The 9,067-nt window shown below is 48.7% G+C and overlaps 1 non-coding gene across 1 annotated transcript; it reads left to right on the top strand.

Annotated features, from left to right (window-relative positions):
• Positions 1-8,361: 8,361 nt before the first annotated feature.
• On the top strand, positions 8,362-8,435 carry TRNAT-AGU. Its single transcript has one exon. It is a non-coding gene; the product is annotated as a tRNA-Thr (tRNA).
• Positions 8,436-9,067: the final 632 nt, after the last annotated feature.

The following is a 9,067-nucleotide window of genomic DNA, read 5'->3' as shown; positions in this document are numbered from 1 at the left end:
CCCCATGGCACCACTGACAATTCCTAACTCCCAACTTTCCCAAACCCAGGAAGAGGTGGGGCACAATGTAGTATGGGGGTCAGTGAGCCCCAGGAAAGGGGAGTCTGGCAGAATTGGAACCCTACAAGTGGCAACCTGCAGGTGGATGAGAAAGGAGGACCTGCCAAGAGTCCACCCACCCTACACATCCTGGGGCCAGCAGCCTCAAGGATTGCAATGGGAAGGACATATGCTGCCCCCAGGCATGACGGCTCCCAGGGGCAAAGTCCTGATCATGCCCCACCTGCCCCCAAACCTGTACTGTACACTCAATAGAATACTGAACTTGGAGGCAGGGAGACCTACTTCCAAAACCTTCCTTTCACTCTTACCAAGTATACGGTAATGTATGTGACCAGACCTCCATCTCCCTTCGCCTCAGTTTCTCTATCTGCAAAGACGAGCTAATCGAAGCAACCTAACATGCTTGTTGGGAGGTCCAAATGAGATAATGTATATAAAGGGTTCCACAGACTTTAAAGTACTATGTCCGTATCAGTAATTATCATTCATTATACCCTGCCCGAAGGCAACCCAGAAAATTGTTCAGTGCTTTAAGTGACTGACATAATAACAATAGTAATGACAGCTAGCACTCATATAGTACTTTAAGGGTTGCAAAATACCTTACATGTTATTATCTCATTGAATCCTTACAACAACACTGTAAGGTAGGCGCTGCTGTTATCTCCATTTTACAGTTGGGGAACCTGAGGCAGACAGAGGTTAAGTAACTTGCCCAGGGTCACACAGTGTGTAAGGTCAGATCATGTTATTGATCTAACACTCCTATATGTAGATTCTAATCACTCAGTCCTGGGGAACAATGGTCAATCAAGTCTTTCAGGGAATGATAAAGAGAGGTAGGGCTAGGGATTAGGGCTGTGATGGAGAACCTATGGCATGCATGCCCAAAAGGGCATTTGGGCCATCACTGGCCAGAGTTCTTTACTAGAAAGGCAGAGGGATTGGGGGAGAGCTGCTCCCTTCCCCTTCTCCACCATGCTGAGGACATTTTTTCACTCCTGCCTCTCTGTCCAGCAGCCCGATGGGAGTGCTCCCTCCCCTGTCTAGGGTAATGTGGGGATGTCATGGCATGGGGTCTGGGGTGGGGGCGGGCAGGGCATGGCACATGGTCTCTAAAAGGTTTGCCATCACTGGATTAGGGAAATGGAACCCAAGTTTGTGATGACCCATGTGTTCTCCTCGATGACTGCCTTGGCAGGACTGATGCCCAGACCACTGGAGAAATGCCCTCAGACTTGTCTGGTATCAAAGGGGCAGAGAATCACACACATTCTCTGTAGCAGCAAGGTGAGAAGAAGACCAAAGGACTTAGAGAAGGAAGACAACTTTGAGGTTCTCCAGTCCAACTCATTCATTTTATGGATGAGAAAATTGAGACCCAGATGTGAAGAGTAGTAACTCAGAGACAGAAGTTGAACCCAGATCCTGGAATGTCAGTGCCCTTTCCACTATACTATATGTCCTCTCCAGTGTGGGAATCAAGAACTGCAAAGCCTGCCCCCTGTGCTTGTTCCACCCGTACATACTTCCTTCAGAAAGGATCCCGAAGATGTTCCAGATCCCTGCATTGCTTATTGCTTCTCCAGTGATTGTCCCTGGTGATTGGGGAGGGGAGGGGGGGCCCAGAGTGAAAGGCCTTGACTTCTCCCTGCAAGGAAATGACTTCAAGACTTCTGTCCTGCATGATGCTTTGGGGAGGGGGACCCAGAAGGCTCACAACGCTCACACCGAGGGCATTCACATTCACTTGCCATGATTTATTCCTACCGTTGCCAGCAAAGTAGTCCTTAATGGGTGACCTATGAACTGGCATATACTCATGTAGTCGCATGTATATGTGCATGTACCCCCATATACGAATGTATGTATCTCAGACTTCATTTCCATATCATCGGTTTCTTTTGGCATTCTCGGTGTTTCACTTTCTGCATTTAAAAATATTATTCTGGGGCAGCTGGGTAGCTCAGTGGATTGAGAGTCAGGCCTAGAGACAGGAGGTCCTAGGTTCAAACCCGGCCTCAGCCACTTCCCAGCTGTGTGACCCTGGGCAAGTCACTTGACCCCCATTGCCCACCCTTACCACTCTTCCACCTATGAGACAATACACCAAAGTACAAGGGTTTTAAAAAAATAATAAATATTATTCTAAGAGGGTCCAGAAGAGTCCATGGCACACAAAAAGTGAAGAAGCCCTGCATGAGAGCTGGAGGGGAAGGCCAACGGTCACCTGATCAGTGGGGTGGGGGCCTCGAAATCATGAGATCTGAGCAGCTGGGATCCAACCACCATTCATGAGAGAATGGCATCAACCATGGCTCTGAGAGCCCCAGAGACATTGGCAGCTCGATGGATGCCCAGGGCGCCCTCTAGCGTTCGGTTCCCTTCATGGAATGAACATCAATGTCCACTCCTCAAGGTGAACCCTTGCCATTCATTGAATCATTTCATCTACCAATCCAATGAATTGGTAATCCCAAGTAATCCATGTTGCAAGTCACCCACGGGACAATGGCGATAGGCACAGGGTGGGGGTGAGCATACTTGGGCAAACTGCCAACAAATAATTGTGCAGGAAATGAGGCAGCAGAATGTGGTTGATGGAGAACAAGAATACCTTGATTTGACTTCTGACCCCAGCACTGACTATGCAACTCAGAATAAGTCATTAAATCTCTCTGGGCCTCAGTTTCCTGATCTATAAAATAGAGGCTAGATTAAAACCCCACTAAGACCCCTGCCAGTTCTAATGATCCCTGGGCAAATGACAGAAAGGATAATGTCAAAGAAACTCCATCCCAGAGAAGGTGATTGATCAAGCAGCAAGAGCTCTGGACAAATGATTCCCAACCTGTGCACTTCATTAGTGTCTGCGCAATACCAAGTGATCATTCTAGAGAAACTGCCCCAGCATAGTAGGGGATAGGAGACTATGAATGGGCTATATTCTGCCCTCTAGAGGAAGTGCTCATCAAAGTGTCAAAGGAGGGGGGCAGCTGGGTAGCTCAGTGGATTGAGAGCCAGGCCTAGAGACAGGAAGTCCTAGGTTCAAATCCAGCCTCAGACACTTCCCAGCTGTGTGACCCTGGGCAAGTCACTTGAACCCCATTGCCCACCCTTACCACTCTTCCACCTATAAGCCAATACACAGAAGTTAAGTGTTTAAAAAATATTTTAAAAAGTGTCAAAGGAGCCAATATTTGTTCCACCTGGATGATATTTCTATGAGTAAAATGCCTCATTCTTGTTAGCATTTGCTAAAAGAATTACCTTCTTTCTCACTTGCTGTCTCAAAGAGTAGGATGGAATGGGAAAGGCCAGTCTTGCTAGGTGTTGGCTAGAAATCCATCTACTCACTTGGATACCCTTTACCAGTGATGGCAAACCTTTTAGAGACTGAGTATCCAAACTGCCCCCTCATGCCACATGTGAGCCACCCTCTTACCCCAGACAGAAGAGGGAGGAAGTGTTCCCATGGGGGGGGGCTGTTGGGCAGAGGGGCGGGTGATGTCCTCAGGCATGGTGGAGAGGGCGAGGAAGGAGCAGCCTTTCTGGCATGCTTGCCATAGGCTCACCAACACAGCCCTATCTTTTCTTGCTTGATGAGCTCATCATCAGCTCCCATGATTTCAATCATCATCTTCATAAAGATGATTCTCAGATCTATTTATCCAACCCTTACCTGTCTTGATTTCCAGTTGCCCAGCTACCTACTGCACATCTCAAACTAGATACCCCATAGCTGAGTTCATCTTTTTCCAAAAGCCTCCCCACTTGAAAACTTCCCTATTACTGTTGGGTGAACAAATGTTGAGGGTCACAACTAGTGTCATACTCAATTCCACATTCCCTCTCACCTCCTGTATCTGTCAACCATCTGCCTATCAAGTCCTGGCACTTCTACCTTTGCAACCTTTCTTGTACAAGATCTTTCTTTCTCCCCTGACACTGCCACCACTTCAGTGCAGCTCCTCAGCCCCTCATGCCCAGGTGTGTAAAAGCCCGCCTATTGGTCTCCCTTCCGAAGTCTCTCCCCACTTCATTCTGTCCTCTATTCAGCTGTCAAACTGATCTTCCCAAAGGTCTGACCATATTGCTTTCCTATCCAATCACCTCCAGGATCACATACAAAATCTCTTATTTGGCTTTTAAAGCTCTTGATAATCCTTCCTGCCTTCCTACTCTTCTTATGCCTTATTCCCCAAAGCAAATTCTGCAGTGTAGTGACCCTTGCTTCCCAAACACTCTGGAGCCTAACCCTGCCTTTTTCTTGGCTGTCCCTGGTCCCTGGGTCTCTCCCTCCTCTTGTGGCTCCAAGCTGCCTTCAAATCCAAGATAAAATTCTTCTTCCTAGAACCCTAGAACCCTGATGGCAAACCTATGACATGTGTAGCCATTTTTGATGACACGTGGCTGCATGCAGCCACATATAGAGAAGTATGTTATTTAAACTATATTTATAGTTTATTGCAAAATTATGGGGTTTTTCTGGAACTGACACACCACCCGAGTTATACTCTGTTTTTTGCGAATTTTGACACACCAAGCTCAAACGGTTGCCCATCACTATTCTAGAGGAAGCCTTTCCCAAATCCCTTTCAATCCAAATGCCTTCCCTCTGAGATTTTCTCCAACTTATCCTGCATTTATCTTGTACGTAGTGTGTGGAGTGAAAAATTAGTGTTATTCTCAAGTTATTATTAAAATCTCAAGGTAATAGTAAGTTAGTAAAGCTGGTCCCCCACCACCATCCCAGTACCCTTATGAAGGTTTTTAGAGCTTTAAATGACTTTGTCTGGGAATTGGGGGGAGGAGGGGAGGCAGGAATCCCTGAAGTACCCATGATCAAACCTTAAATTCCAATCTCGAGGACCTTTTTTTTTTTTTTTTTAAAACCCTTACCTTCTGTCTTGGAGTCAATACTGTGTATTGGCTCCAAGGCAGGAGAGTGGTAAGGGTAGGCAATGGGGGTCAAGTGATTTGCCCAGGGTCACACAGCTAGGAAGTGTCTGAGGTCAGATTTGAATCTAGGACCTCCCATCTCTAGGCCTGGCTCTCAATCCACTGAGCTACCCAGCTGCCCCCCATTGAGGGCCCTTTTGTCTTAGAAGTCCCTCCTATTGTCTTTGAATTTGGATTGTATCTATAGAAGCTTCTTCCAGGAGGTCAAGCCCAATGGCTTGACTGATCCTCTCATCAGCCCCTTCTCCATAACCCAGTCCCTAACCACTCCCCTCTTTGTATCTGTCTCCAACTCCCAGGTCCTTCCTATAAAATACTGATTAGCTTGGATGTATCCATTGTGAAGCTATTCTCCAATTTCTCCGAAGATGTTCATTAGCTAGAATGTGTCCATATTGGAAAGCTATTGGAAAGCTACTGTCTCCATCTATTATAAAAATGTTATAATCCCTTCTGGGAGCCTTGATTGCATCAGGATTCTCCTATAAGTAAGGGATTTTTCTGTGAGTTTGGGGGCACTTGTCTTTGGCCAATGGCTAAGACAGTGCCCCTCCATACAGCATTGTATTTCAGGTTATGGTTTCCCTGGTCATATTTTTTGTTATAGTGGTTAAAGAGAGTGGACCTTGAGATCTGAGAGGCCCCCTCAATCTCCACTCATGTACAGAGTAACAGCCATATGGTAAACTCCTGGAGAACAGAGATTCTACGTGCCTTTCTCTGAATCCTCAGCACCTAGTAGAGTGTCTGGCACATAGTAGGCACTTAATAAATACTTGCTGACATGGCTTAAAATTAGAACAGCAAGAGCTATTATTATCATTCTTCACTGTATCATTGACATGCTATAAAGGCAAGGATCCATCTGGGCTTCCCTTTCTCAAATTGAAGAGTGAGGCGAATCGGGAGTGGGGCACCACTTGGAAGAGCGGTAGGCAAGATAGGGCACACAATTTAGAGGGTGGTGTTTGCTAGGGTACACGGAACCCTTTTTAGTAGTGCTTTCTCTAACTGAGCAATCAAAACCCAAACACCCTGACTTTCTGTGAGTGACAAAGCTAAGGCAGAAGGGCAAGGGCAACGCAAAGGGGGTTAAGTGCTAGACAACTCTGCATCCAAGCTCTGACTCCCCACCGAGTTCCACAGTTCCACAGTGAATATAAAGAGCAAAGAATCCAAATCATGGCAAAATAGTGTCCAGTGGAATCTAGAAGCCCCCAAACTTGTAGCCTGCAAGGATTTCATGAACCCCAGTTTACTTAGCTTAAAGGTGACAGCCCAGGAGAGTTCCTCCCTGAGGGAGAGTCCAACTTCACTAGTCTCAGACTAACAATAGACAAGAGAGGATGGCTAATGCCATCAGAGGTTAAGTATCTCTTTGGTCCCAATGGTTTCTCCCCTTAGGCCAAAGTCCTTGGCCTCGACCTGGGCTGGGTCTTTCACTGTTGGTGTCCATTGTAAAGCATCAGCCCCTCACTGTTATTCCTGTCTGGGACTCCTCCTTTTCCTTTGTTACCATTGTAAGGCCAATCAACTATCCCTTTCATCCTTAGTCCCCAATTCTCCCTAGAGAGGTATTTAAGTTTCCCAACTTTAATAGCTCCTCAGAGTTTTGGTCTAGTCCAGTTGGCTCTCCAGGGATCGGTGACCAGAGCAACCAGAGTTCAATCCTGGCACTGCATAGCTCCGTGGAGATGCCTCAGCTCTTGCACCCCTTTCCTTAATTAAAGAGTGGCTTTTCTGTTTAATAGTTCTGTGGTTTTTTTCCTAGTCAACAATAGAAATCATGTCAACAGAAAAGGTATCTCTAAGGAGGACAAGCACCAGACAAGACAGGAGGAAGAGCTCTCCGGCTGAAAGAGAGGCACAGACAGACACACAAACAGACAGACAGACACGAGATACACAGAAAAAGAGAGACAGACACAGACAGAGAGTTCTAGATCTCACCCAGAAGGCAACTCCCCCCTTCCCCCCCCCCCCAGTCTCTGCTGTAGGGGGCTGAATGAAGCCTGGAGTTTGATATTTTTCTTTCCTGACAGAAAGGAAAAGCCACGAACCGACCGGCCCGTTTCAGTTTCCGGGCCTCCAATTTGTAACGATTAAAACTGATAAAGGAAATTCTCAATAACACAAATTCCACTCCTGCTATCCAATCCGGCACTTCAGGAACTGAAGTCCTCCCGATACTCAACAGTGCGTGGAGAGCTCTGGAAGGGAAGAGACCCAGCGCACACCTTCCTTGGTCGTCTTTGGAGAGGCAGGACTCGAAGCTATTAATAGAGACCAATGCAGGCAAGACCAGGCAATTCATGGCGACTCACGGGCAAGAAAAAAATCGATTCCTAAAGCTGCAAAGGTCGCCGGGCCGTAAAGCCAATTGGGCAACCCTTAGAGGTAGCCGGGCTTGAACCTAGGGCTGTCAGCTGCCAAACCCACGCCCCGGCCGCTCCACCACCCAGCCAGTACGGGAAAGCGTTTCCTATAAACTTTGTCTTCCTCACCAGAGCTCAGGCTGCATTTGCCGAGGGATTTCCCATACGGTGTCTCCCCCAAATGGCCTCTCTTCTGGAGTTACCCGAATATTTAAAACAAAGAAAGAATTGGCCTCCTTTTCTTAATGACCCGGGAGCGAGGGCAGCCCCGTAAAAGGGGAGCGGGGGGGGAGACACGTCCTCAGGCAGGAGGTTGGCTTTCCCTTCGGGACTTAATAGAGAGAAAACGGGAGAAAGAAGCCATTTTCAGTCCATCCTCCCTAACTTTAAGACTTTTGTTTAAAAAACAAAAACAAAACCCTCCTCAGCTCTTTTTCAGCGGCTGCCTCCTCGCGGGGCGAATAAAAATGAAGGGGGGGAGGGGAGAAGTATGTCTGTTATGTACATCGGACACATACGGAGGGAGATTTCAAGTATGTGTGTGTTTAGTTTCTTCAGTTCCCCAACAGGGCGGGTGGAGAAGCCCTTCGCAACACTACTGCTAGCCCCGCGGGGAGGTCTGAGCGCGGAGCTCCGGGTCTACCCTGGAGCAGCCGGACCAGCCTGTCCCCTCCCCCACTCGGCCCCGAGGCCGGTTGGGATACGGTGCCGCAGTTCCCGGGCGCCCACCTGGGGCGGCGGCGGCGGCGGCGGCGGCGGCGGGCTCTGCGCAGGGCAGGTAACTCCGCGGCGGTTTCCCGAGCTCCGTCGGTTTCAACTTAAAACTTTCAAGCCGCCGAAAGATTTCCTTCCGGAACTGGCGCGTTCTCGACTCGGCTTCCCCGCTTGCTCCTCCTCGGGCCCTAACCTTTGGACTTAGTCTATCGTTCTTTACCATTCATCTCCTCCCTTTGTCCGCAGCGGCGCCGTGGCTTAGTTGGTTAAAGCGCCTGTCTAGTAAACAGGAGATCCTGGGTTCGAATCCCAGCGGTGCCTGGGTTCCTTTCGGGGGAACGCGCATCTTATTATTCCCCGTCTCTATGGCACCATGAGGGGAGACCCCCTCCAGGAAGGTCTGGGGGTGGGGTGGGAAAGGGGGGGGGCTCCATTTCTGGAAGGTTAGAACCCCGCCCCCGCACTGTCCCGGGCCCTCCCCCAACCCCCCAAACCAAGTTCAAAGTTCGGTGGAAGGGTCCGACCACATCCCTTTACCTCTTCCCTTCAGACGCTGCTGGAATGTATTTTCAGGGCTGGTCTGGGCCCATTTCATACGCGGACCTACTCGCACCATCGATCCCTCTCGTTTCCTCGGTTTTGGCTACTGTACTCCCACCTCCAACCCAGGAATTTCCAGTCTCGTTTGCGTCCCCAACTGGGGGGATCCCCACCTTATCCACAGATATGCCCAGGCGCTCCCAGATCATTGACTCCCAGTCAATCAAAAAGCAGTGATTAAGCGCCTCTAGGGTACTGGACTGGGAACCAGGAAGCCCTGGGTTCAGATCCTGCCTCACCCACTTACTAGCTGAGTGACTTTGGCAAGTTAATTAACCTCCGGGCCTCAGGAAAAGAAGGGGAGTTGAGGTCTAAATTTACAATCCTTTGGTCCTAGCAGGCTCTAGGTTATG

The sequence above is a fragment of the Gracilinanus agilis genome, chromosome 5 (assembly GCF_016433145.1).
Source record: "Gracilinanus agilis isolate LMUSP501 chromosome 5, AgileGrace, whole genome shotgun sequence".
Classification (NCBI taxonomy): Eukaryota; Metazoa; Chordata; class Mammalia; order Didelphimorphia; family Didelphidae; genus Gracilinanus; species Gracilinanus agilis.
This window is presented reverse-complemented; position numbering and strand designations above follow the sequence as displayed.